This window comes from Lepeophtheirus salmonis, chromosome 3 (genome assembly GCF_016086655.4).
Source record: "Lepeophtheirus salmonis chromosome 3, UVic_Lsal_1.4, whole genome shotgun sequence".
Taxonomy (NCBI): domain Eukaryota; kingdom Metazoa; phylum Arthropoda; class Copepoda; order Siphonostomatoida; family Caligidae; genus Lepeophtheirus; species Lepeophtheirus salmonis.
Genome location: NC_052133.2, coordinates 31,775,217 through 31,801,652, shown reverse-complemented (window position 1 = coordinate 31,801,652; position 26,436 = coordinate 31,775,217). Strand labels below are relative to the sequence as shown.

At 28.0% G+C, this 26,436-nt stretch overlaps 1 protein-coding gene across 50 annotated transcripts in view; it reads right to left on the bottom strand.

Annotated features, from left to right (window-relative positions):
- Window positions 1–26,436, bottom strand: part of LOC121114935 (KCNQ potassium channel) — a 579,520-nt gene that overhangs the window by 104,125 nt on the left and 448,959 nt on the right. For 8 of the 50 annotated variants that reach the window (XM_071887326.1, XM_071887335.1, XM_071887344.1 and 5 more), the window contains exon 1: window positions 12,765–12,990. The exons of 41 other annotated variants lie outside the window; for them this stretch is intronic. The gene's annotated coding sequence lies outside the window, so the exon portion shown is untranslated. Of the gene's footprint in view, window positions 1–12,764; window positions 13,001–26,436 lie in introns of those variants that run through there. One more of the 50 variants, XM_071887353.1, reaches the window with a different exon arrangement.

Genomic DNA, 26,436 nt, shown 5'->3' with positions numbered 1-26,436 from the left:
TAGATCTATTTGTTCCTAGATATAACCAGTATATGAGTTTTTATTTAGACTCAAGTAATTTTTTAAGGACTTGGGCTCGTCTCAAGCTCAGAACAATGTATTATTGAACTTTTATTGCAATCGGTAGCATGATAATAAGAAACTCAAAACCATAAGAATTTGAGTCGTATATTTTTAATGTTCCTTTAATTGGTCAGATGGAGCTGCACTGATTAATTATATTTAAACATTATAGTTTGACCTAGAAATCTTGTGTGAAATTCAAATATATAAAGTATATTTCTTTCTCTATGAAACCCGTGAACCTACGCAAATTCAGTTCAAGAAAATAACTTTTCCCGAGCACGTTGTCTATTGAGTTACGTCAAATCCTTGAGTCATTTCACATTTGTTAAATAGTTGTTCTGCATAGCTGCTGATTTAATGTATATATTTTATTCAAATTCAGGTATATAAAAATGGTAAAAAGTTCAACTCAGCTATTCAAAGGAAATAATTATACCTTTACTTTATGTCAATTTCGCTAACTGCATATGAATCAATATAGTGGATTGATAGGACGCTCAATTGGAATAGATAAATACCAAGTGATATTTTGGAAGGCAGTTTGTCTTCCTTTTATGGATTATCTAAATTAAGATCAACTTATGGCGAGAAAAACCTTCGGTAAATTTGAAAAAATTATTTATTGTACTAGTGTAAATACTATAACTTTTCAATACTCAATACTCAAATATCCTTTAGAAATTAATTAAGTACAAAATTGAGACTTCACTACATTCAACGTACCAATATGGACCAGGAGTAAAAAAAATCAACAGCGTCAATTAATGAAAACATTGGTAGGAATATTTAATGAGGTGGCTAAACCAAGTTAATATCTTTTAGTCTTGTAAAAACCTTTAAGGACTAATTCTTTTGAACAAAAGGGTGAATCGTCCCTGTGAGCTTGAGAAAATTAGAGGAGCATCCTCAAAATTTCAAATTTTATAAGTGGAAAGAAAATATTGAAACATTACATATTATTATTTTATTACGAATTTTAAACAAATTACACCAAAATTGGGTGGGAGTTTCTCATTCCTAGAGAGAAGTTTTAACATCTGAAAGATTTATTTTAGAATGAACAAAATGAAAAAGGAACGATATTACCAATCCTTTTTCCTTTTATAATCTTAAAACTGTTATTTTCCTCTACGTTTTGACCATCCCTATTAATATAGTTATACTTTTGTATACTCAACGTTTTGGCAGATAAAAAAGGTCGCTTAGATCACTCCTCTGTAGATATATTGATTACGTAGCCTTAGAGATGGTTTGAAGCTTTGCTCAAGACTAATTGTATTTAGTAGAATATAAATACACTTATATTCTACTAAATACAATTAGTAGAATATAAATACACTTAGACATATGATCATTTATTTGAAAACTGAAAGGCTTGAAATTCAAATGAGTAACAGGTGTAAATGATTGATGTATGTATATTGTACGAATATCCAATTGGTACAATAATTTTGTGGTTAAATTATACCAATATATGGTATATCTATCATCACTGTCAAAACAATTTAAATAATATGAAAACTATATCTATCTTAATAGGAACGACTATTAAACATAAATTTATTCTCAACATAATCCATATACTGTTGACGTCATCAAATCAATGCCTCATAAGAAAGTGTCAAATTTGTATGATATATAGAATAATTAATACTGAAGAGAAAATAAATGTCTATGGGATTTAATATATTCTGAATCGTCATTAATTATATGGAAATTGCTTTTGAAACGTATTTATGTATAATTGTATTTAGAACACTGTTAATCACGTTACATATTGTATAATAAATCCCGAAAGTGAGACTATGACTATGGATATCGAATTTTATATTGCAAATAATTGAATACAAAAATAAGAAAAGTTCATCAAAATATGATTTTTCCTACAAAAGCCATTTGAAAAATAAAATATCTTCAGAGAGAACGTCACCTCGACCATAAAATAGAAACACTCTTTTATTTTCTAAAGTGCATACCCCAAGGAATCCAGGAAAACAGGATCCTAAGCGAGAAATCCTAAAAAAATTACTTTAAAAAATATACAGAAAGCATTTTCACTTTGTGGAATATGAGAATTTCAAACCTTATTTATTAGCAAAAAAACAAAAAATTGATATAGTTTTTAAAAGCATATTTATAATTTGTGAAATGTATATTTTATATTTTAACATTTTTTTATTATTGTTTGCAAAACACGAATGATTTCCTTTTTATTCTTTTTTGATATTAGTTAATAAATGAAATATGGTAGTTATAAATTATTAACTACTTAAATATACATATTTATGGAAGATCAAATATAAATATATACATATGTATCGGATATAATAATAAGAATATTCTTTTTTAATTTCCTTTTTTTTTTTTTATTCAGACTCTCAAAAGTCAATATAGATAAAAAAATGAATTACTTCTTCAAATAAACGAAAATCTATAAAAAAATATAATCGTTCAAAAGTTAAAATACATTTTAATTTCTGCAAAATATTATAATAAATAATTATAGATATTGTATAAAATAAACACTCAAGACTACTAAAATATATTTTTGATATTTAAAAAAACAACAACATTGATTTTGTATACTATAATTCTCACATTTTTCTCTTTTTCTATAAAATCTTATGGATGCTGACTTTAATCATTCCACATAATATTGAAAATAGTTAATTAAACAAGCATAACTAATCAAAATTAAATTAATTTAATCTGCTATAAGCATAAAAACGTGCAATTGTAAAATATTATTATAAACTTATCGGAGTTTTATAGTAACAAACGTGCATACATAAATTAAGTTTATATTTTGAGTAGTAAATCATGATACTTTTTGATATGTATAAAAAATCAAAAAACCGAAAATCAAAATGGTAACACTGACAATTTAGAAAATATTTAGAAGGAGAACAGCTTAGTTGCCATGAGATTTTATTATATGCAGCTATGAGGGAAGGTGGAAATAAACAAGGACATAGGCTGTAATTACTCCCTTGTTAATCTTTAATTCTTATAACTAGTGATGCACGATCAATCGGAATCGGCATCGGGAGAAAAAAAATGTTATATTTGAGATTCCGATTCTTATATATTTAACTATTTATTGCTTTTTTAAGTAATAAGAAAAAATATATTAAAAATATCCGTCAAGATATAGAAATGACCATGTAAATTTGATACTTGAGTCCTATAATTTTATGAATATTGTAAAAAAATTAATGTATTCATAAAAATGCACGGAAACTGAGAAGAAAAATATTGAATAGAAACTAAACGTGAGTAAAAGTGTTTACAACACATGCGGCTATTTAGTGAACATATTGTTATTTTACGGGAATAAGTTTTGTATAGTGATTTAGGAAAACTCGTCTTTGCAAAATTTGCCTTCGGAAAGTTTCCCCTTGGAAAATGTCACTTTGTAAAAAGCTCATCGGCCAGAGGATATTTATATTTACAAGAATTTTATCAACTGTATTTCTTACAAATTTTTAGCAGAATTATATTTTTTTTAAATTATCTAAAATATTAAAGAATCGGGATTTTTTTTTGTAATCGTCTCATCTCTACTTATAACTTCCCAGTAAATCCTCAGTGTGTGACTTTTTGTCTTTCATGAAAAAACTCCTACGTAGTTACTTTATACTTAGATATTCTTTTCTCGAGAATTTTTAATAATGATAACAGTATAGACACATACCTATAAGTCCAATTTTCTACTTAAAAAACAACTTGCGCACTAAAAATATATTAGAATTTACAATTCTATTCATATTTTTATTTATTTAAACAAACTAAAAACTACTCAACGCTTATATAGTCGTAAAGCCCCAAATATACAAATGTTGCAAAATCCTTAGTAAACTTTATCCAATAATTTAAAAAATGAAAGAAAAATAATTAAAGAGTTATTATTAAAATAAGATTTTGTTGTTTATGCCTGTTTTCAGGATGATGAATTTATACGGCTGTGATCTTTTTCGAATAAGGTTAAGAATCTCATTGGTCGAAATTAATTTATTTACAAATTGTATTTGTTACCTTATCATAGAAGAAATGATAAATCTAAACTCAATCAAGTTATCAAAAGAGGAATAAAACCATGTCAGTAAAATAAGTGAAAATATTAAAATTGAAAAAAAATATTTTAGTATCAATGGTTTTGATAATTTTATGAAAAAAATTATATCAATGATAATGATTCCATGCCCCTTAAAAATAATGATAAATATTTTTAACAAAATAAGAACAAAGAGTGACAACTCTTGTAGGATGTATTTTGTATTTTTAATGACTTAGTTTTACTCAAGAATTTAAACATTTATTATCGTAAAGTGCTCAAATGTATCACATTTGACTATTTTTATCTTTCGGCAAAAGCCAACAAAAATGATTATTTAATTTTGAGATGTAAGTTGTGACTTGAATAAACAGATTGTACAAGTTACAACTTTATCCTCTGATTACAACATTAGTTATTTTAATTACCAACTAGTAACCAATACTATAATTCCATTATAATGTATTAAAATTACAAAACTTGTACCAGCCATATTAAAAAAAAAAACTACTAAAATACACATTACTCTAGACAGTAAAAAATATTATATCTTTTTTTCTGGAAAATTAGTTTTTCTTACCCTAATTCCTTTGATTCTGGATATTATAACGAGATAGATAAATTATGGGTCATGAATAGTGTTAAGTTTTGGTCTGTAAAACAGACCCGTCAAAAACCGTTATAGTTTTAAATAATTTATTTCAACTTCGATCTGGCCCAGTCTGGTAGTAAAATTATGTGTAAAATGTTTTGTAAGAAAAAATAATAATATGCACTCAAACATGGTCTAATGATCATCTCATTTAAGCGTTTCATCTTCCTAAGTGGGCATATGCAGTTCTCACAGAGGAATTTCATAAGATAAAAAACTCTATGAAGTTTAATCTCTTCAATCCCCGATCAGCGGGCACACAACTTATTAAAGAGCTACTAAATAGATAGTTTTTAAGGGTTACTTTTGTAAATTTTCATAGACTGTTGAGTACGAAACGAAGAAGTAGTGGCAGGTTATAGACTTATATACCCTCTCTTGACGACTTAATAAATAAAATATGTATGGATGGATGAAAATGAATGTTTTCCCGATTACTGCCCAGATGTAAATTTTTCCTTAATTGTATTAATTTTACCCTCTATTTTCAACTTTTGAATGGTTCCAAAATACCAAACATGATTAAGAGGTCACTTGCACTGAGCAATCACTTTTTCAGTTTTCCTTAAATGACTGCTTAAGACAGGTTTGACTGTAAATTATGACTTTTTTTTAACAAAAGAAAATTTTGGTCTGAACCGAATAAAAATTCGAATCGGTCTAGCAAAAATTACTTAAGAACGAAGCGGGAAAATTTGGTCTCGAACCTTAGTCTCAACAATACTGACGACCAAAGACAAAACCTAGATTTTGACTTTTAAGGCTCAAAATCTTTCAAAAAGTCTTATAATTAGTGTACAAATTTTTTATATGTATTGATTGTATTGTAATTCCCCCCTCCCCCCAACAAAAAAAACAAAAATAATCATAATAGTAGATTAGTCTTAATATAAAAATATCTTATATTTAGTCTTTAACTTTTCAAGAAGATTATTTAAATGGGAATTGAATTGTATTCTTTTCTCTTGTAATATACATAACATTTACATTTTTATAAAATTCACCATGTCATTTATAGCATGAATATTATTAAGCTATGGAAATATATAATTTTTATAGTTTAAGAAAATCTTTTCTCAAGATATATATTTAATAATGCAACCTACACATTATGGTCATATCAATTCTTCACAAATACACACAAAGTACTTTAAAATGGTTTTGACATTTGTAGTCTATCAAAACAAAAACAATCTGAAAAAATGCACTTTTTGATCAATTAATTGGAGATGTTTTGGCTTCAAAATACCGAATTATTAAAAAAAAGAAAATGTTCATCCATATACTAAAATGCTAATTATTAAAAAAAACTAATGATAGCTATTTTTGCTCTAATTTCCAGTTAAGTATGAAATGTTTTGATTCAACCGAGACTAAAATCATGTTAAACTTTAAGCCCAAGTTATCTTTCTTCTAGACAGAAAAAAAATCATATTTGTTTAGGTGATATCAAATAGAAAACAAAATAGGTGCATGCATTTTTTTAAAAAATTACTTCAATTTTTAGTGTGCACCTTAATGTATATTGTATATATTATATGCGTATGGATCAATACTGGGATATCACCATGGGGAAATGTATATACGTAATAAATTCTCGGATAGAGGTAGATATACATATAAATACCAACAAATGTGTATTCTAGAAAAATATGTTAGTTATTATTTATCTTCCTTCATAGGTAGACTATTGTATCCCCAAACGTCATGTATGATTACACTGTACAATTACAATTCAATATTTCTAAGTAATATTACTTTCTCTAAATATTTTCAAATAAATTATTTTGTGAAATATCTAATTTTCATTGAATATGTTTGAAAAAAATCTTTTTTCATATTATTTCCTCACCCATTAATATACAGAATTGTAAATTGTAAGCATTTTCGGTATATAAAAATAGAAACCGAAAATGAATATAATAATCCTGACAATTTGAAAAATATGTTTGGGAGAGGAACAGCATAGTTGTCATGACGTTTCTTTAGATTAGCTTCAAGCAGCTATAAAAGGAAAGAAAAAACACACTACCCAATCCGTAAAATAGTAGTGGGGCCGGAACCACATTATTTTGACTAAATATAATATTTATATAATCATATTGTTTGGTTGCGTGACTATGCCCCCACTGATATATAGTTTGCCCCCTACTTGCAAATATTTTTACCATCCCAGCTTCTTTTGTAAGATTATGTAGTTGGATACCTTGAAAATAAATCATCTACATTATTACGGACAAAATTCAGAACATTGTTTAGGTAACTAGTAAGCGTAGACAACGAAATGGTTTTAGGTGCACTCTTCTCTCTATTGACCTCACCATCAGTATTTTTATGTGACATAAGTCATAAGTTTTCAATATTTATTTTTTATAGCATTGTTTGTGCCTAAACAGTAACGCCAATGTTTTTTGGGTTAGATTATATGAGTACTTTGAACATTTCTGTATTTTCAGAAACCTAAAGATTGTTGTATGTACTTTAAAGCTTTAGAGCGTGTGCATATGATGGGATAGATCAATTTACTTTCCATCCCCTTCAAGTTGATGCAATAAATGTCTTTTATATTCTCTGATCTGATACATAACTTAGCTGTATGTTTAAAACGAAAGCAATTTAAACATTGTTTTTTCACTCTGTCGCTGCAAATTTTGATTATTTGACCACTAACTGAAAAGAGAATTGATAATTTGTAAGGAACGCCCTCCACATTGAATTGGACTATACTAGTGTCAACGTGGGACTCAATCCTTTCAGGCCTTGGTGCTTATCTAATCTTATTCGTCTCCGTACGAACATAGTCCATCATATTTAATTAATCAGTAATACGTTCGTCTTTTTATACTATTCCCATAGATCTGAATGCCTGTATCTTGAGAATTTCAGTGCATTGAAACACCATGGTCTTTTTTAAAGCAGTGGCATCTTTAATAAACTTTTTATTTGAATATAATCGAAAAGCAGCTCCAAATTTTGAAACTTTTTCTCAATTTGAATGGTTTTTTAAATCCCATCAGTTCTTTTCAGCGGCCCATCTAAGAAGTAATGTGGAATAGATCATTTACTGGTACATTTATTTTTTTTTAATATCTACTTTAAGCTTTTACCCTTTTAAATATAGGAATTCGTCCTTTATACGACTAGAGCCATTTTCCTTACGTACCAAACACTTAAATAATTACCAAAATCTAGATAGAATTCTTTGAACAATCTAAAGATAATGCAATAATTGAATATTCCATGAATGGTCCATATATCAATGATGTATAATTTATTACTTTTTATTACAATATACTATTTGATAGTACATATTCTGTCGCACATTATAAAGCTGAAATACACACAGCTTAATTAATCTAAAAAACATTAAGAATAAGTAATTGTAAATAGATCAAGTTGAAATAATAGCATCAGTTAAAATAACTCATAATGTAATTAAATAAAATACCATTAATTGTGTTCATTGACGTCACAGATTGAATCATAAATGAAGGCAACATCATCTTTGGGGCTCATAATTGATTTCATTACTACATAAAATGGACCAATTTCCAGTTTATAAATAAAAGCCTTTAAACATAAAAAAAATACTTCTAAATGATTATATTGTCTACTACTTGTTGTTTATGATAGAAAGTGGCATTTGAATTATATCCAATTAATGGGTATTAAAAATTCCTATGAAATGGCTAAAATTTTACAGCCAGCTTTTTTATAAATTATTTAAGTAGGATAAAATAAAATAAATTTATAGTTTAATCTGCGCAAATAAGAATTGATAGTGAGGTAATTAAATATGTTTAATATCTACGTATTAGGATCTCATAAATAATAAACTAGACCTTAGCTTTATATAAATTTTTTATAGGCTCTAGAGTTTATTTGCCAATCTCCTTTCATTCGAATACACAAATCAATTGTTCACCATTTTCCTAATATTATTGTAATTTTTTTTATTTTTGTAAAACTTGTTTTTTAAAGCCAAGATAAGCAATGATGATGTCATATTCAAGCGCTGTATAAGACGAATAAATTTTAATTCTTTGTTGGAAGTTTTATATGGGAGCACGAAAATCGGCAGAAAATTGTATTATAAAAAGTGTGACTAAATTGAGATTGTATACAAGTCAATCCATGAAAAATTTTCACGACAAAACCGATTTGACTCAAAATTTAGTATGTGGTATCATTTTAATTATCTAAAGATAGACTACTACAAATATTTAAAAAAAAAGTAGATAGTGGAAAAGTCATGGAAGGAAGAGTAATGTTAAGTTAAAAATCACAGTTTATTTATGAGATGTACAATAAAGTGTTTCTATTGCACGTTCAAAAGATTTAAAATTTATAAAAATAATAACTTCATATACAAAGTATTTTTTTGCAATTTATTCCTTTCTACTATACAATGGTGTGTTCAATTACCCCTTATTTTCTTTTTTTACAATATAAAAGAAGTGATGATTTTTATAAACCAAATATTTACCCCTAATTTCATGACATTACACCACTTGATAAACTTTTGTAAGATTTTAATTTTTAGATAATAAAAAAAAGTTTTATTTCAATACTAAAAGCTTTACAATGATGTATTCTACGTTATTATCACTGCTTTGGCTTACGATACATGCCTAATCTAAATCTTAATTTATTTATCTATAAAATGTCAGAAATTAGAAATGGATTGGGTTACTGATCCAATATTTTATTTCTCAGCCAGACAATTATTAATTAAAGCACAATCAAATTTGAGTCTAATTCGTTTACTCGTCAAATATTTTCCTTCGATGACCCATCTATATAGAGATCTTTCTTTGAAACAAAGAAAATTTACAATATATTTTATGTCATATGTGATAAAGACATGTGTGACGTGTGATAAGTGTTGAAACTACGAGTATTATAAGACTTATTTATAGATAGTGTGACAATTGAATTAGTAATAAGAAAATATGTCAAATTTTTGTATTTTGTTATTTTTACCTACTACTAAAAGATGAGTTTTTATTATTTTCTTAGAAATATTATTATTTTTTATAATGATTGAGTTTGATTGACAGAATATTTAATACCATAAAACAACAACAGTTAGAGTGTTCTAACAAATTCAGCAATTTAATTATTGAAATAATTATAGAAGTTAATACACAATATTAATCCTCATCTACTTTCATTCAAATTATAAAGTGGGTACTTTTTAGCAATATAACACATTATTAATGGATACAATTAGATTTTATATCAGTGAATGCATAATCTATAAAAATGGCAATTGAACAGATTATTAAATTTTTTGGACTGTTAAGGAAAATTTTTATTTTCTAAAATAATAAATGATCATAAAAAAAGACTATATCTATTCAGAATAAGATATAAGCAATGATGCATAAAAAATTACTACTAGTATGTAAAGCTTAAAAAAAAAGAAAATTAATGTGGTCAGCCTGACAATTTGAAAAACGCGTGGGGGGGGGGAGCAGATTACCTTCCATGACGTTTTACTAGATCAGCTTGCAAGCAGCAAATATGAGAGGAATAAATAAACAAAGCCCAACTGCGTTTAAAGCAATGATATAGGATAAAATTATTCCAAGTCGACCCACAATTCTACAACGAGTACAACAAAGACTTAAGCTAATGGCTTTTGAGTATAGTCCCATGGTTACCCTTCGTCTTCCATAAGTGTAAACATTAGTTATCATAGTGCATAATTAGACGTTTGTTTTCAAAAATTAAATAGTAATGGCAACAGCTTTGAAAAATAAAAAATCTTGCTCAGATTACCAAATAGAAAAAGCCACTCCCGCTTTCTAGGACATGTTTTATACATTTTTAAATATATGTCCACCCTCATTCCATTTCCCTTTTTCATATTTATCCTTGGGGTTGATACACAATCATAATAAACTTCTAATTTCAAATTTGGTACTTAGGAAACTAATAAAAATGGGATGCTGCAAGGCTATGATAAATTAAGAATTTACATAGAAGGCAGAGCGAATATAGGATAACGATAAGATATTACAAGGATATCTCAGTATTAGCAGTAAAAATTCAAGCCCAGTAGTTGGTTAAAATTTATTGCTGTGGACCGTTGACATACATGTGAAAAGAATATATATATATATATATAAACACTAATGTAAAGAAGTCGACCACGCATTCGGGTATTTGTGCTTAATCAGGAGATCCTGATTATTAGTTTGTCACGTAATTTGTTATCAAACAATTATCATCATTTTTTAACATTTCATAAATTATCTTCAGTTTCTTCTTGAATTGCTCCATATCATTTATACGAAAGTGTTGGACATCTGTTTATAAGATGGTCTGTACTCTGTGATTCTTCCATTCAGAAATTGCATCGTGAAATCTATATACATATATTATATTTCTTTCTCTAGGAATTATTGGGGCGCGAATGTACACACATCAAGTTCGAAAGAATAACTCTCGAGCGTGCTGTCCATGAGCTATGGCGATTCCATTTATATTTTTCCATTTACTGAGGTGTGTGATAAATGGCCTATGATTTGTGATTGTTTAAGAAGTTTTATCTTCTCACGTCCAAGTTTAACACTCTAATCATTGACAAGTAATTAACTCAAGTTTAAATGTTTTATACAGAATCCCCAAAAAGTTATGTTTAATAATTTTTTAATTTACATCAAATGATTGACAGTTTTTATAAACAAAAATAAAAGTGTGCCTATCACACCATTAGTTGCCAAGAGATAAGAGAGAACATTTTTTTTTTTTTTGGAAAAAGGTAGTTTGGTCTTCATGAATATTGAATTTGAATTTTATAGTTTACACAATCATTAGGTTCATTTTTGAAAGTAGCATGTGGAATTCTGAGCAAAAAAAATAAATAAATAGATGCTTGAAGCTGTTGAGAAGGGAAAATATTAGTATTTTCAATAATGTTTGTTCATAAAGAAAAAATTAATAACATATAGCGTAAGTTCTTCATTACTTGAAATAAGCGAGGCTATAGCTAATTCGATATATCAATATTAATTTTTTTTTTGTATTTTAATCATATGCATAAACTTAATTTAGATTCTAAATTAAGTTTTTGCACCTGTCGTGTTTCTCCTAGATTTTTGTATAAATTAGACTATGAATAAGAATCGTTTATTATACATCTTTTAATCTCGAGCACACGTGTTATTTCATACTTAAATGTTCTCTACTCAAGAGTTATGATACCTGCTCTGGTAAATTTATAAAAGAAATTAGGAACATACATAAGTATTACTTGATAAAAGCCTTTTTAATAATCATTTTACTTTATAAGTAGTACATAAATGATTATTATTATCCTTTTGTTAGTAGTAAACGTAGAACACTTGGAGTGAAAGCTTCCATAAAGATAATGACTCTATACTACATACTTTTTAGGAAAGGTCATTTATTCCCTTATTCTAGCTTTTTTTAAATGTCGGTAAATAGAGCCCGACTTGATAAGATAGTATAACTAGAATTGTATTAAATATGACTTGTCGGCTTGTAAAAATAAAAGAAACCAAATATTGATATGGTAACCCTGACGATTAGAAGAATGTTTTAGAGGAGAGCAGCTTAGCAGTCATGATATTTTATTAGATGAAACACAATCAGCTGTAAAAAATAAACACAAATCCCACTCCATTTTTAATCATCAATTCTACATACTCTGAGTCCAACAAGGAGTTACACTTATAACTCTCCTACAAATAATCTGTTCATGACTTATATAATCTCTTATCAAGTATATGAAAAAATAATGGAAATTATAAGTATATTCGACGATATAAGCCACTTTACCAAATATAAGAGAAAATAAAGTACACGCTTAGGTCATATTTTATACATATCTAATTCACATGCGATTCCTAGACCAGATGGAATTATTGTAATACAATAATGTTTACTTACACTTAATTGACGCAACTCCATCTGACCAATTAAAGTAAAATTACATACATATAATCATTTGTTGTTTCTTACCTAAACCCACCGTATGTTCTTGATCTGTGATCACCACGGCAATATTATGCAGACATAACTACATGAAGTTCTTTTACGTCACACTTTGTACCTTTCAACACTCAAATAATGATATCATCATAGTAGTAGGTGTAGTATTCAGTAGCACGAGCAAGTCAGTTAGTAAAAGGACTCAAACGAATAAGAAGAGGGAATAAAATATCAAAAAATTGCGAAAAAGGGAACTAACTATGGTCTGAGAGCGGAATTTCCCCCGGCGTTTTTTTACTCTTGTTTTTTCCCAACAAACACACAAGTATATTTTTTCTTCAATAGGCGTGATAAGGAAAGAGAAATGAGTACTCAGCTCCTCTTGGCTCTTACCTTTCTTTCTTTCTCACCTCAGTCGCATAACGGTAAATAAAAATGTGTCAGTTTTTGTGAGAGTCTCCTTCTCTCTCTCTCTCATTTCCCCACTGTATGTACAAAAAAGAAGAATATGATATTTATTCGCGTGCATTTTGAAGAACAAAACCAACATTTATAGAATAAACATCAAGAAATAGAAAAACAATCATTAATAAATATAATTTCATAAAAAATACCTAAAATGATACTTTGTGAAGAATGTACCCTCCTTATTTTACCAAGCTGACTAAAAAAATGAATCTATGTTACAAAATGGTCAAATTCAATAAGTGTAGAAAATCATTTATCTCTTTTCTAAAAAAAAAGTTTGTAAGTTATATATAAATTTGTCAAATAATATTGATTGTTCAAGAAATTATATCAGATACTTGCCTCACTTGGAGGACTCTTTCTAATTTAAAACAACAAAATCTACCTGTTTATGAATTCAAAAGAGTATTAAAAATACAATAAAAAAATCTCCCAAATAAAAGGTGCACGTCAAGTAATAACGACCATTTCTGTTGATAATCTGCATAATATTATGTCTATGAAGATATTTTTGGGTTCATGATATGGAAGGAACTTCAAATAAGAAAAAAACAATATTACCATACTTTTATTTAGAAGCAGGTTGCCAAATGAAATAATTCTTGTTAGTAATATTAAGTACAATTTGAATCATTATATTTTTACAGCTCTAGGTATTCATGGATATTAACTTGATCGAAGACATGATCAAATTTTGCATAGCTACTATGAGTTTTTTTCAAATATTTCCTTTTTTTAATTATTTCTTGGGAAATCTTATATTTAATTGTTTCATAATATTTGCTTCTTTTTGTACTTCAAAATAAAACGAGTTTTATTACTCTATTGATGACTCACTTTAGCATTTGGTGCTCCCTGAATCAGTAATATAAGAAGAAAAAGCGAGAAGTAGGGCAAAAATGTTTTATTTAAAGATATATGCATGAATATAATTGGAAAAGAGTGTAAATAGTAGTAAATTAATCAATGTATTAATTAATTGATTGTCAAATATATTAGAAGGTCAATAATAATTAGAAGAAGGAAATCTTAAATTAATGAAGCATTAATATATGTACATAAGTAGGTGCATATACACCATCATTTACAACTGACAAGTACTAAAATAATTTCAAGTGTTGATGTTATTCTAATATGTTTTTTGTATATTTGTTAGGACACTTAATAGTTCCCTTTTTGGGATCTCAATGGACAATGAATAACTGTGCCCTGTTGATCCTTCCCTATAGTCAGTATTGTTTTTTGTGGAGTATTATTTCATAGTTTTACTTTGCCTCCTTGCTAGATACTTCCGAAAAAAATCGACCTAAATACTTAACGAAAAACGATACGGGCAATTAGAAAGGGTTCATAGGGAAATGAGACATAGTTCTACTTTTCCCGTTGCTCCACTAAAAATTTAACTTGTAAGTAATGATCCTTTATTGCCAATAGTAATTAATCAAATGATCGCTGCTTTCAGTTGCAAATGTTATTAATAATTCATAATAAGTTAAACTAGCTCTTAAATTATGTACATTCAAATTTTGAAGTCAAAACTAAAAAATAATAAAAATTTTCATTAGTTATCCACATAATGGTTTCCAATAACTATTTATTCATATTATGACAGAGTTAAATATGCTTTGCAAATAAAAGTATATAGAAAATATACACTATGTATGTCCGAGAGTCTAGGATCGCTTTTTTTCAATACTTGAATATAATCACACACAATAAGAAAATAAGGCTTGAAGTGTCTAGAATCACAAGAAGAATTTAGACTTCTCCGTCAATTCAGTGTGATAGAGATGAGTAATTTTATTGTTATGGATATTGAAGGACTCAAATTAATGAAAAAAGTCTCTTAAGAGTAGGATGCGAAGTGGATTTAACTTTGGAAGGTACAACCTCAAGAATTTCAATGAAATTTTTGAAAGAGGATGAGAACTTTCTCCTTTTTACTCACCATGGTATTTTATAATTTATCACCAAATGAGAAACCTTTGCTGGCATCTACATAAAAATTAGATTTTTTTTTCCAGTCCATAATATTTGGTTGAAGTTTGATTAGGTACTTTCTCCATCAATATCCAAGATATTAACAATATTCAATCTATCTGTATATTTTTTATATCTATGATTTCATATTTTTTAAGGCATATCTAATACATTTTTAAATCAATGGAAAAATTTAACTTAACTACACACAATAGTTGTCATGTTCTGTGTAAAAAAAAAACAAAAAAAAACGAAACGACACTTGTATATTTAATTAAGTTAAGATTCAAGACACAAAGATGAAAAGAAAAAAGAAAAACTGAGATTCGATAAGTAAATCAGATCAAGAAGAGATTAAGGACTTCGAGCTAGTTCTAACAAATAATTATTAGTAAACATTATATATTGTGTATTAGTATTTTCCATCGATGGAGAGGGAGTTGAAGATTTTAATAGCTTGAGAGATGTAATCATGGAGCCAAGAAGGAAGCCTTTGGTTCTTGAGCTCCACTCGGTGAATTATACTTTGGAGATAAGCCACTTAGTTTTCCACCTATCATTATGCTGTGACGAGGTTACAATGAGTCAATCTGAGATACTCAGTCTCACATGAAAGTTTATCCAGATCTCTTTCTCTACTATCTGAAGGATCGGGGTAATTTTTACACATTCGTAATTTAGATGAAACGAGGTCTCCAATTTTTTATGGCAAAAATTACAATTTCTATCTTTGGGATCTGCTCGGGACATGTTTAAAAAAATAGGGGACGTCCATATTCTCTACTTCAACCATTTTTGACATGTATCAGTGAATGGATTCTTCAAAATGACATGTTCCATGGCATCTCTAAGATAAAGTCGGTCAAACTTTCGCCTCGTGATAGATGATGGTTCCTTCTCTTCAAGACCAATACTAATACTGTGGCTTGCCTAATCATTTTGTTTTCGAATGAGGCAATGAAAGTCGGATTGAAGGGCCGAGATATTTACTTTTGAAATCTCGTCATGAGAACGTCTGCCGTGTTCTATGGGAGAGAAAGAAGTTATTCAACACGGGACTCACGTTTGATATATGCAGAAGTAATCCCTATATTTCTAAGGAACTAACTTCTACTGCTCAGTCGATTATTATAATTCAGTGGTTCGTTTGAATCTAGTAATGGAAGGGCATCATTCTTAATGGTAGTGTTCCATACTGAGCAAATCTTCTATACTTTTTTAATAACATGAACTTAGCTAGTTATTCCATGAATTTGATTTAGAAATGATTACACATTATTCTAAGTAATAAAAAAAAACACAATACATTGAAAATATTTTTACATAATATAAACTATTTTATTTCAAATAGTGATGTAGTAGCACTTGTGATTAGAGATTTATATCTGTAAGACACCATATCCTGTTATTCTGAATTCTATTTATCGTGTTAAAAAAATATATTTATATTACTATGCATCTTTCTGGTTTAGTTTGTGATATGGTAAAAATTTAATATTTGAAATTTTTTTGGAAAAAATAAAATTTCAAATGTTCAATGTTTTGGCAAAAATTTAAATTATTGAATTTTCTATATAAAAAATTTAAAAATCTTTAGCTACTCACAAAAAATTAAACTTTTTTTAGTGATTCTCAAAAATCAAATTTTTGTAAAAAAATTTCAAGAATTCAGATTTGTATACCAAAAGTTTGATTTTTGATAAAAAATTTCTTAAATTAAATTTCAAATATAAAATTTTTGGAAAAAAATTTAAAATATTAAATTTTTCGGAGGTAAAACTCAAAAATTCCAACCTATTCCGAAAAAATTAAATTTGTTAGAGACATATTTAGAAAATCCAAAGCAATTCTCAAAATATTAAATTTTTACAAAAATATTTCAAAAATCTGCATATAATTGTTCAGTAAAAAAATTTCTGCAATTAAATTTCAAATATTAAATTTTCTATTACGGATTTTTTTTTTTTTTTTTTTTTTTGACGTTTTTTTTTTTTTTTTTTTTCCTCTACTCATGAAAAATTCTTTAATTGAGGAGGGGTGCTAAATCCCCTCCAGCCCTTCCCTTTTCACACGCCCGTATAATGCCTTGTAATAAAATTGTAGAAGTATTAGCGGGGGTGAGCGTGGTTTCATTCTAGAGGAAAGACTAGTTTTCTTTTAAATACAGTCAGTTTTGAACTTTTATGTGGGTTCTCTGGCCGATATCTATTTTAGAATGAAGCAAGAGTGTAGGGATGTTGGTATTTATGTAGGATTATAAAATAAGTTAAAAATATATTTGCTAAAATATAGAACATTATAAATATATAGGATTGAGTAATATAAATTATTTTGACTTTGAAAAATCGGTTTATATTAAGGTAGGAAATGATGTAACAATCATATTTTGCAATAAAATGAATAAAGTAGATAAACATTTTCTAGAAGGGTTGCTTTTGAATTACATATATATAGGTAAAGCTATAAAAAAGAGGTCGGGACACGCAACTGTTAGCTTGAGTAGTTGCCTGGTTGTACGGATACCTTTTTTCCTAAGCAAGAGGTCCACTGTTATGATGACATCACTATATTTTTTTTTTTGTAAAAATCCATAGCTTTTCTCCAAAAAATTTCAAAAATTGAGATCCAAATTGTTTATATATACATTATTTTAAAGCGTTTTTTAAATTTTGTTTAAATATATATATATTGTATATATTATCCCATGAGAAGATCGTTAAAGTAGATTAAAGTTATCATAAGCTTAAGAAGTTTGTGACTGTATATTTCATGTGTAGTATAAAAATAACTTGTAGCTTGGAGATTAGCCTGGATGTATTTTTTTTTTAATTACACTTTTCTCGTCCAAAGTAATTAATCGACAGAAACCCATAAAAAATTTAAATACTGCTATAAAATACAATACATTATTTTATTAATAATACAAGTGTGAGTGTGTTCCTCAAGGACTGAAACTGGTCCATGTTAGAAGAAAAAAATCGCCTAGTTCAGAATATTTATGAATGTTTTCAATTCCAGGAGTTAAACACTTTTAGCTTAAAAATAGCTAATCAAAATTTAACCAATCAAATCAACAGTTAGCAAAAAAAAAACAGTTTATGTTTTTGTGGTAGACAGGTAACACTGTGATAAGTATACTTATACATTCATAATTCTTTGGGGAGAGGATCGTCCAAAAACTAGGCCTAACTTTGTTGGATAGGAGTGAACTTAAAAATAGGTAAAACCGAATAACGTGCCTCGAGATGATATCACATGGAATTTAGAACAAAAATTCGAATAAAATATAAAATTAATACGTCAAAATACACAAGCCGTTTTTTGGAGCTCAAGGATACTAGATATAAGGGGTTGAATTATAAATAAAAGAATGACTGGCTTCTCAAAAAACAACTATACGAATAACTACATTTTCTAAATTTATTAAAAATCGAAAAAGTTCTGAGAAAAAAAAAAAAAAAAAAATCGGCAAAAATTCCATTTTTTTTTTCAGGGCTCCCACTCAATTCCCAAGACCTTTACTTTATTCAAAGCCTTGTATCCGCCAACTTTATCAGAAGTTATAGGAAACCACTGACCTACAGGGAGAACAAAAGTTTTTTTTCAAATTTTGTTTTTTTTCCTGAAATACTTGAGAATTTTTGAAAATAAGACAATAGTATTGCAGTTCTTCTCGACAGTTATTTTTAAGAATTCCTTTCTACCAAAATCATACTAACATAATCCGCGTATATATCCATTAAGTGTCTTTTTTCACCTAGAAAGATTCTAAAGCCTCCATACTTGCGTTTCAAGGAGTAATTTAAATACTCAATTGCAGTAACGAAAAGTAAAGAAGAGACCAGACATCCTTGTCTGCAGCTTTTACCAATCACTATTGGGTCACTCTGTTCTCTATCTAATATAATTTTCGAAGTCCCATTTTAAAGAAGGGCCCGGATTGGATTGAAAAATCTTTTCAGGAGGTATTTTGTGTCCAACACATTGCCAAAATCAATTGCATTTAATGCTTTAATGCTATATTACTTGAAATATCAGAAATGTGTCTATTTAAAAAAATCCTTTCTGCTCTGATCCCAACTTTTAATTTAAAATCGGCTCCATTTGTTTTGCTACCACTCCTGCTAAAATTTTATAAGATTAATTTAGAATCGTTTAAGGTCTCCAATAACTAATCTTAGTTCCATCTCCTTTTTTTGTAATGAAATATATCTAATTCCGAGTCAGTCCACCAGAAAGTCTACCTTTTCTTTCTATTTGCTAGCAAAACTAACAAGATATGGAATAATATCATCAGCATATAAAGTAAAAATTTTTCTTCTTTATTATCTGGATTAAGGTTATATGTTGGTATCTTACTCGAAGTGTATAAATCTTTTTTTTTTAAATTCATAATACTACAACTAATGGTAAAAGACCAAATAGTAGGAGTATTTAGAGGGTTGTTGCTATAATGAGACTTTGTGAATTACCTTACTTAACAGGATTGATATAATGTGATAAGTATATTATGTAGTATAAAATATAATCGATTTCCCGGTCCTTTCTTATATTTATAGCAAGAATTAAAATGATCAGGATCTTTCTCTAAAAAAACTAAACATTTATAACATAATTATTAGTATAATAGAATAATTCTGTATATTAAATTATTATCTGAAATATTTTTCAATTGTTTTGACGATTGTCAATGTTATGTCCTTCCCCCTCCTTCGCCAGGCAACCCTTTTCTAGTTGTAAATATAGTATATATTAGTAATAGGATCATGAAGCCCATTTACACTTCAAATTGCTAAAATATAATTAAAACTTACATTATTCTTCCAAGGAATTGGAAGGGAAGGTTTTTATATGGGCATTTGGTATTTCTGGCACAAATATAAGTATATTTTACAAAAACACATCATTTTACATACATTAATACTTATTATCAACAAAGATAAAATATTTTAATAAGGCATTAGAAGATATAATGAATACGTAATAAGTAATATATTAAAATAAACCATGCATTAAGATGTCTATGTAATTTTTTAACTATATTTAAAGTTAAGCCATTAACTTAATCTTATTTAACTTTAATTTCATGCCTATATTAAATATTTGACCTTAACTATCACGGCGTACTGCTTCCTCTGCTTGTCCGATATGAGAATGCAAAAATCTTCCTTCTCCAATTTTTCTCCCAAATTCCCCTCCTACTCACATTTTACAATTCAACATTAGATGACTCGTTGTCTCTTTTACAAAAAAAAAAAATATATATATATTAAATATTTATGTGTTTAAAGTTCTTGTGCGTTTGAAGAATAGGTGTTTAATAATATTTTTATGTTGATTTAATTTTATGTATCAGTGGTTCTCAAACTTTTTACATTACTTTTCACATCAGAAAAATATTAAAATATCCAAATTAGAACCCTATTATTTAAAATTTAAAAATTTTGATAGAATATAATGGAAAAGACCTGTGTAAATGCTCAACGTATAGAAGGAAGAACTACGTAGCACCAATGGTACACATATCAAAATTTGATAATCACTGTTTTCAAGATTAATTCTATTGATTTTTTGCATACAAGATTCGTATATTTTTACTTTATCTTCAATGTTATATAGATTGTTTAAAACCATCATCACTTTACGAACTGGGTGTTTAATATGTTTGTTTCTGAGTATATTTATCATTCTCTAAATTCATATGAATTTATGTATCTAACTTCGGTAGAAAAATGGTTTACCCGTAAATTATTCAGGAAATTTTATGAAGAGAAATGTGGGAAATGCTCGTTTTGCTGTATAATAGAAACTACTGAGCATTTGTTGTTGGATTGTCCTCTTTTAGATGGAATATAATATAGACGTTCTTTAAATTTTAGGTAACTCTTGCGAGCGCCAGCCCCAAAAGGAAGAATTTTGATATTTTTAGAGGGACAGACACTTAAACACTTAATGATGTCCTTGCAAATGCACAGTATCCTGCCTTTCTTTAGGAAAAGGAAGGAAAATGACACTGGACGAGTTTTAAACATGATAAACACTGTTCATTTACGTTCTTAAATATTTATAATAGTACTTTTTTATATGATCTCTTTTATGACCTTAAGGATAATGTATTGTTTATTGCTTTTACGAGTTTTGTTTGAGTTGTAGTCTTTTGTTATGTTTTTTAACATTTAAAAACATATGACTGCCAAGAAAAAAACCCTTTAAATACTTATTTTCTTATAAGAGAAAAAATACATAATATACTTAATGAAAATATCTTTTTCATAGTTATAATACTATAAATAATGCAATAGAACTATTATATTTATATTCATGACAGTAAATAATTCCCCTTATATTAGCTACTTAAAATATTGATATTTCTTTCGATATATTGTAAGAATGTAAAGGCTTTCAGGACACCAAAATATTATATTATCTTCTTTCGCTGTTTTTTAAATTTTTAGAGATTGGAGGGTTTGATCTTTTTGCAAACAATTACTAATAGTTTGTAGGCATGAACATTTTGGAGGAGTAAAAAAAAAAAAAAAGGCATTTCGTTTCACGAAGATGATTTTCTCAATGATTACTTATATGGTTGTAACAAATATCTGTTCCAGATTTCATGTGATTTTAGGGCAATTTGGCATGTCACATAGCATACATTTTTTAACAACTATTATGGTAGAACAAGAAAATAGAACTTTAATAAAGTTTTCATATGTAATGAATGGATGATGTTAATGATACAAAAATTTTCACATGGTATGTGTTTTTCATAAGTAAGAGCTTTTGTAACAAAAATCAAGCCAATAGATTAAGTTTTGGTTTTACTTTACTACTGCTGTACCGTTTGTAATATAATCGAAATCTAGAAACAAAAAATTAATAGAATTGAACAATTCAAACAAACAAGGTTAATATAGAGTCAGAATTTATATTTCTAAGCTCTTTTTTTTTAATTGGTCAAAATCAAGTATTTTGGACGATTTTTCAATCAAGATTTTGAATTCTTGGTTAAATTTTGAGAATTGTTTGCTTTCAAAGTAACTGACATTATTTGGCTCCGATCTGGTATTTTATAATATCTACCAAATTTAATTTGGATAAGGCATTTTTACGACCTTTAAGTGAAGGTTACAATCCCTCCGAATGGTTAATCAGAATACTTTATCAATATAAATAGAAAATGATGAAGGTATACAAATATAATCAAGACTCCATTTTAGGGGGGGGGATTCTAGCTTGCTTTAGTGTTGACGAGTCACAAATTGAAATTTCAATAATTGATTCTTTCCTTTTTGAAACTGAAAAATTCCATTCCAAAAGAAAAGGAAAGTGTATTTTTTATGTAAATCTATTAAAATCAATGGTATTTGCACTAAAGAAAGATCAATTATACTTTGTGAGTATTTATTTTCCGTTGTTTTTTAATTAATGAACCGACCCATGCACACATTAATACTTTGTTAATTCTTTATATAAATAAAGGATCATTAAATCACTCAGGCTGTTCTTTCACCCCTGTAATCATTGAACTCACTAACAAAAGAATAACAATAATGATTTTGTTATTATGCAAACATTGAAAGATGGTAAAAGTAATGATGTGGTCATTAAATATATTATCAGTAAGGCTGTAAATCATAAGCACTTTCGCTATTTAAAAAAACAAACAAACGATAATTAACATGGTAAGCCTGACCATTTGAAGAATGTTTTGAATGATTAATCCATTCATGGAGTCAGGAAAAAAGTTGTTCCTGTATCGATTGTCCAGCTCTTCATTGTTCTTCAGTAAGTCACTCCAAGATCCAATGAAGAGAAGTCGCTCTCTGTGGGTTAGAAACAGAGACTAGTAGCCACATTGGCCATTTTCTACGAGTGCTCAAAGATACAGAAATCCAGAAAGTCGTAGAGAGGAGTCTTTTCGTGGAATATGAGGTGAAGCTGGACATCCTAGACTGGCTTATTACGACGCTAATCCGACATTCAGACATTAAAAGAATGCCATATTTAGTTGTGAGCGTCCTCTTAATCTTCTTAGCGATCCCCTGTAGAGCTAAAGGAATCATCTGTCTCTTTAATAAATATATGTAGCAATTATATATTGGAAATGGAGAAAAGATGGGTGGAGATTCATAGGGGAGAACAGAGAAATAAAGTTAAAAATATCAAATTTGTGGGTTTAATCTTATATATCAATGATGCTTACATAGTCTTAAAATGACGAACCAGAATTTGAAGAAGGGAGGTGGGAGGAGCGCTCGCTCATCGACTCTCTCCTTTTATGCATGAAAAAATATTATAATATGAATGTTTATTTGAAATGTTATTTCTTTGTTCATTACTTTATTCTCTCGTTTTGTTGATGGTATTTTGATATGTGCACATGAATGAAGAATAAATCTGAACGTTGTATATGATATAATATAGTTATATAAAAAAATATACTCTAGATACTTTCATGATGTTTTATTAGATTAGCTGCAAACAGCTGTGAGATGAAAAAAATAAACAAAAGTCTCACTCCGTATCTAATAAGGATAAAAGTCTGAATTACTCCAATATTAATGCCTCAATTCTACTCTCATTCTAAAGAGGACTTACACTTATTAAAAAAACGTCAATACTGTGAAAGGGATAATTGTTGAAGCTTAAAGAATATATTCTGCGAAGTTTTAAAATTATTAGTGCACACATATGCTTGGATAACCCAGCTTAACTCATTAATCCCGGCAATTTGCTGGCAGTAGTGTTGACTCTTGAAAAGTTACACACTCTTTATTTTGATACAAATAAACATATTGATTTTTTTTTTACTTTTTACAAGATTATAAGAAATATAGATCGACACATTTTCTTGCGACCCGGCGATTAAATTATATTTTTGATTAAACATAGATCCCAATTTAAAATAAGCTTTTTACCAGATCAAAGCACTAAATTAATATAAAGATTACTTTATTAATTAAAAAAATATATATATATATATATATATATTGATGGTTACAGTTTTGATTTAAAGTGTATAAAAACATTTCTCATTTTGATGGTTACAGTTTTGATTTAAAGTGTATAAAAACATTTCTCATTTTGATGAGAAACAAATTACTTAAATGGGTGGCAAGAAACCTTGAGTAAAGTTGATTAATTAAATGATTAATTATCTTTCTAACTAAGTAATTGAAATTATCAAATAATTTCCGCGAGTTTTATTTGCTTGAGCATTTGAAAAAATTATGAGAGCCAATAAAGGTATCAATAGAAGAAGAATAAAGATGTGGGAGGGGAACGAATTTCTCTTTCTTTCAATATGAGAACAATAACATATAGACATAATGCAAAGTAGAAATATAATTCCTTACAATATGTTAGCTTACATTATTTAAAGAAACAATTAAATTAATCTTCTATATATACTTAATAGGTTCTTTGAATATGGAAATGAAGCCAAAGATTGCATAATAAAATGAATAGCGTTGGATTGGTTTCAAATCATTTTTTTCTCGCCCCTATGAGTAATTTTTTCTCTCTTATTTAATGGTGATGCCTTTATTGAATCAGACACCTTTCTTCCAAAAAGAGACTGAAAAAGGCTCAAAATCAGTTTGTAGTTAGACAAATAAGTCAGTCATATCAACTGATATTTATCTCAAAATAAGTCCTAGATAACCATTTTCATATTATTTCTCCACAATTACATAACACATACACTTCATCATATTAAAATCCTACATAGTATTTTATTTGATGCTGTATTATAATATTCCTTATTAATATTTTATTAAAAGCCTAGCTATACATTTGCATTTTCGTTAGGAAAGCCAAAACTTCCTCATAGAAATCATAAAATGTCCAATATACATATATATTTACATAAGATGAGGGATCAACAAGAAACGGAAACGGACCATAGCAATAGAATAACTTATTATTTCAATTAAAAATCTAAAAGAGTGCATTAGAAAATAACCATGACGTATCAAGTCAGACGAGATAATCTACAGCTGACGACAAATTACAAAGGGTATTTTGTGGTAGTGAGGTAACACCGTGTTCTAGGACCGATTACTTGGTCCTGCCTAGAACTGAAGAAAAGAATAAGAGATAGGTATATCATATAATACTTGAGAATAATTTGGCTAGATAGTGTTGTTGAAACTCGGTCCAAGGCCATTTTATATATTTTGGTTTGGTCTTAAGTGATTTTTTGTGACTGAATTGGACAGTTAATTCTGTTCATACCACAATCTCAGGCAAAAAAAAAAAAATGCATCTCGAGATATATCTATATTTTTTAGTACATCACATTTAACTTCATATAATGTTATTTTGCCGATAATAAATATTTAGGTGCGCATATGGCATTATCAACAATAGATCTATTGAATCGGTCTAGAACGAATTGTATATGATACAGGTTTAGACTGACATTCTGTAAAACAGATCCAGACTAAGGATGGTACAGTGCGGAGTTGTACCCCAGTTTGTTTCAGAAAGTTTTTCCCTCGGTACAGTACGTTTAAATAAATAAAACGGATCAATTACATTAATTATTATTTTTTAGAAAGTTGAACTAATCCATTGCCCCTTAAAATTTTGGTAACCAGTATTTTTTATTAATTAATTATTAATTATTTGGTTCTTTGTACGCAGTTACTTCAAAGTTTTCTGTATTTAAAAAAAAAAAAATTCATACAAGCATCATCGACCAACAAATAATTATGTTAATCGAATTTGATGTGGAGCTGAATATACTTCCCTCTGGTACCTACAAGCCTGCAGTTTGGGACCACTTTGAATTTCCTTTTAAAGATTGCGAAAATGAGGAAAAAATTAAGAACCATCAGTAAATATTGTTAATGGGGTATGACAGTGGAAGTACATAAAATATGTCTACTCATTTGCGAAAATATCATCCAAACCAGTTTGGGAAAAAGAGAGATGAAAATAACCTTAAAGGCAATTGTCAATATATGCAGCATTCAAAAAAACATCTTGCCGATGATGTTGAATGGGGACAAAGAACAACAGCAAAGTTGATGTATTTTTATTTTAAAGGCATGCATCCCTTTTCAGTGGTTTTTGGGAATGAATACTAGCATTATTTAACTTGTGTCTATTTAATTTCAACCTTTGTTTTTCTGAGAAGTTATGTATAATTTATTTATACAAAAAATAAATTATTACAGAATATAAAAAAAATTGAAAAACTACATTAGTTATATTTAAAAAAAAACCACATTTTAATATTAACCCGTAC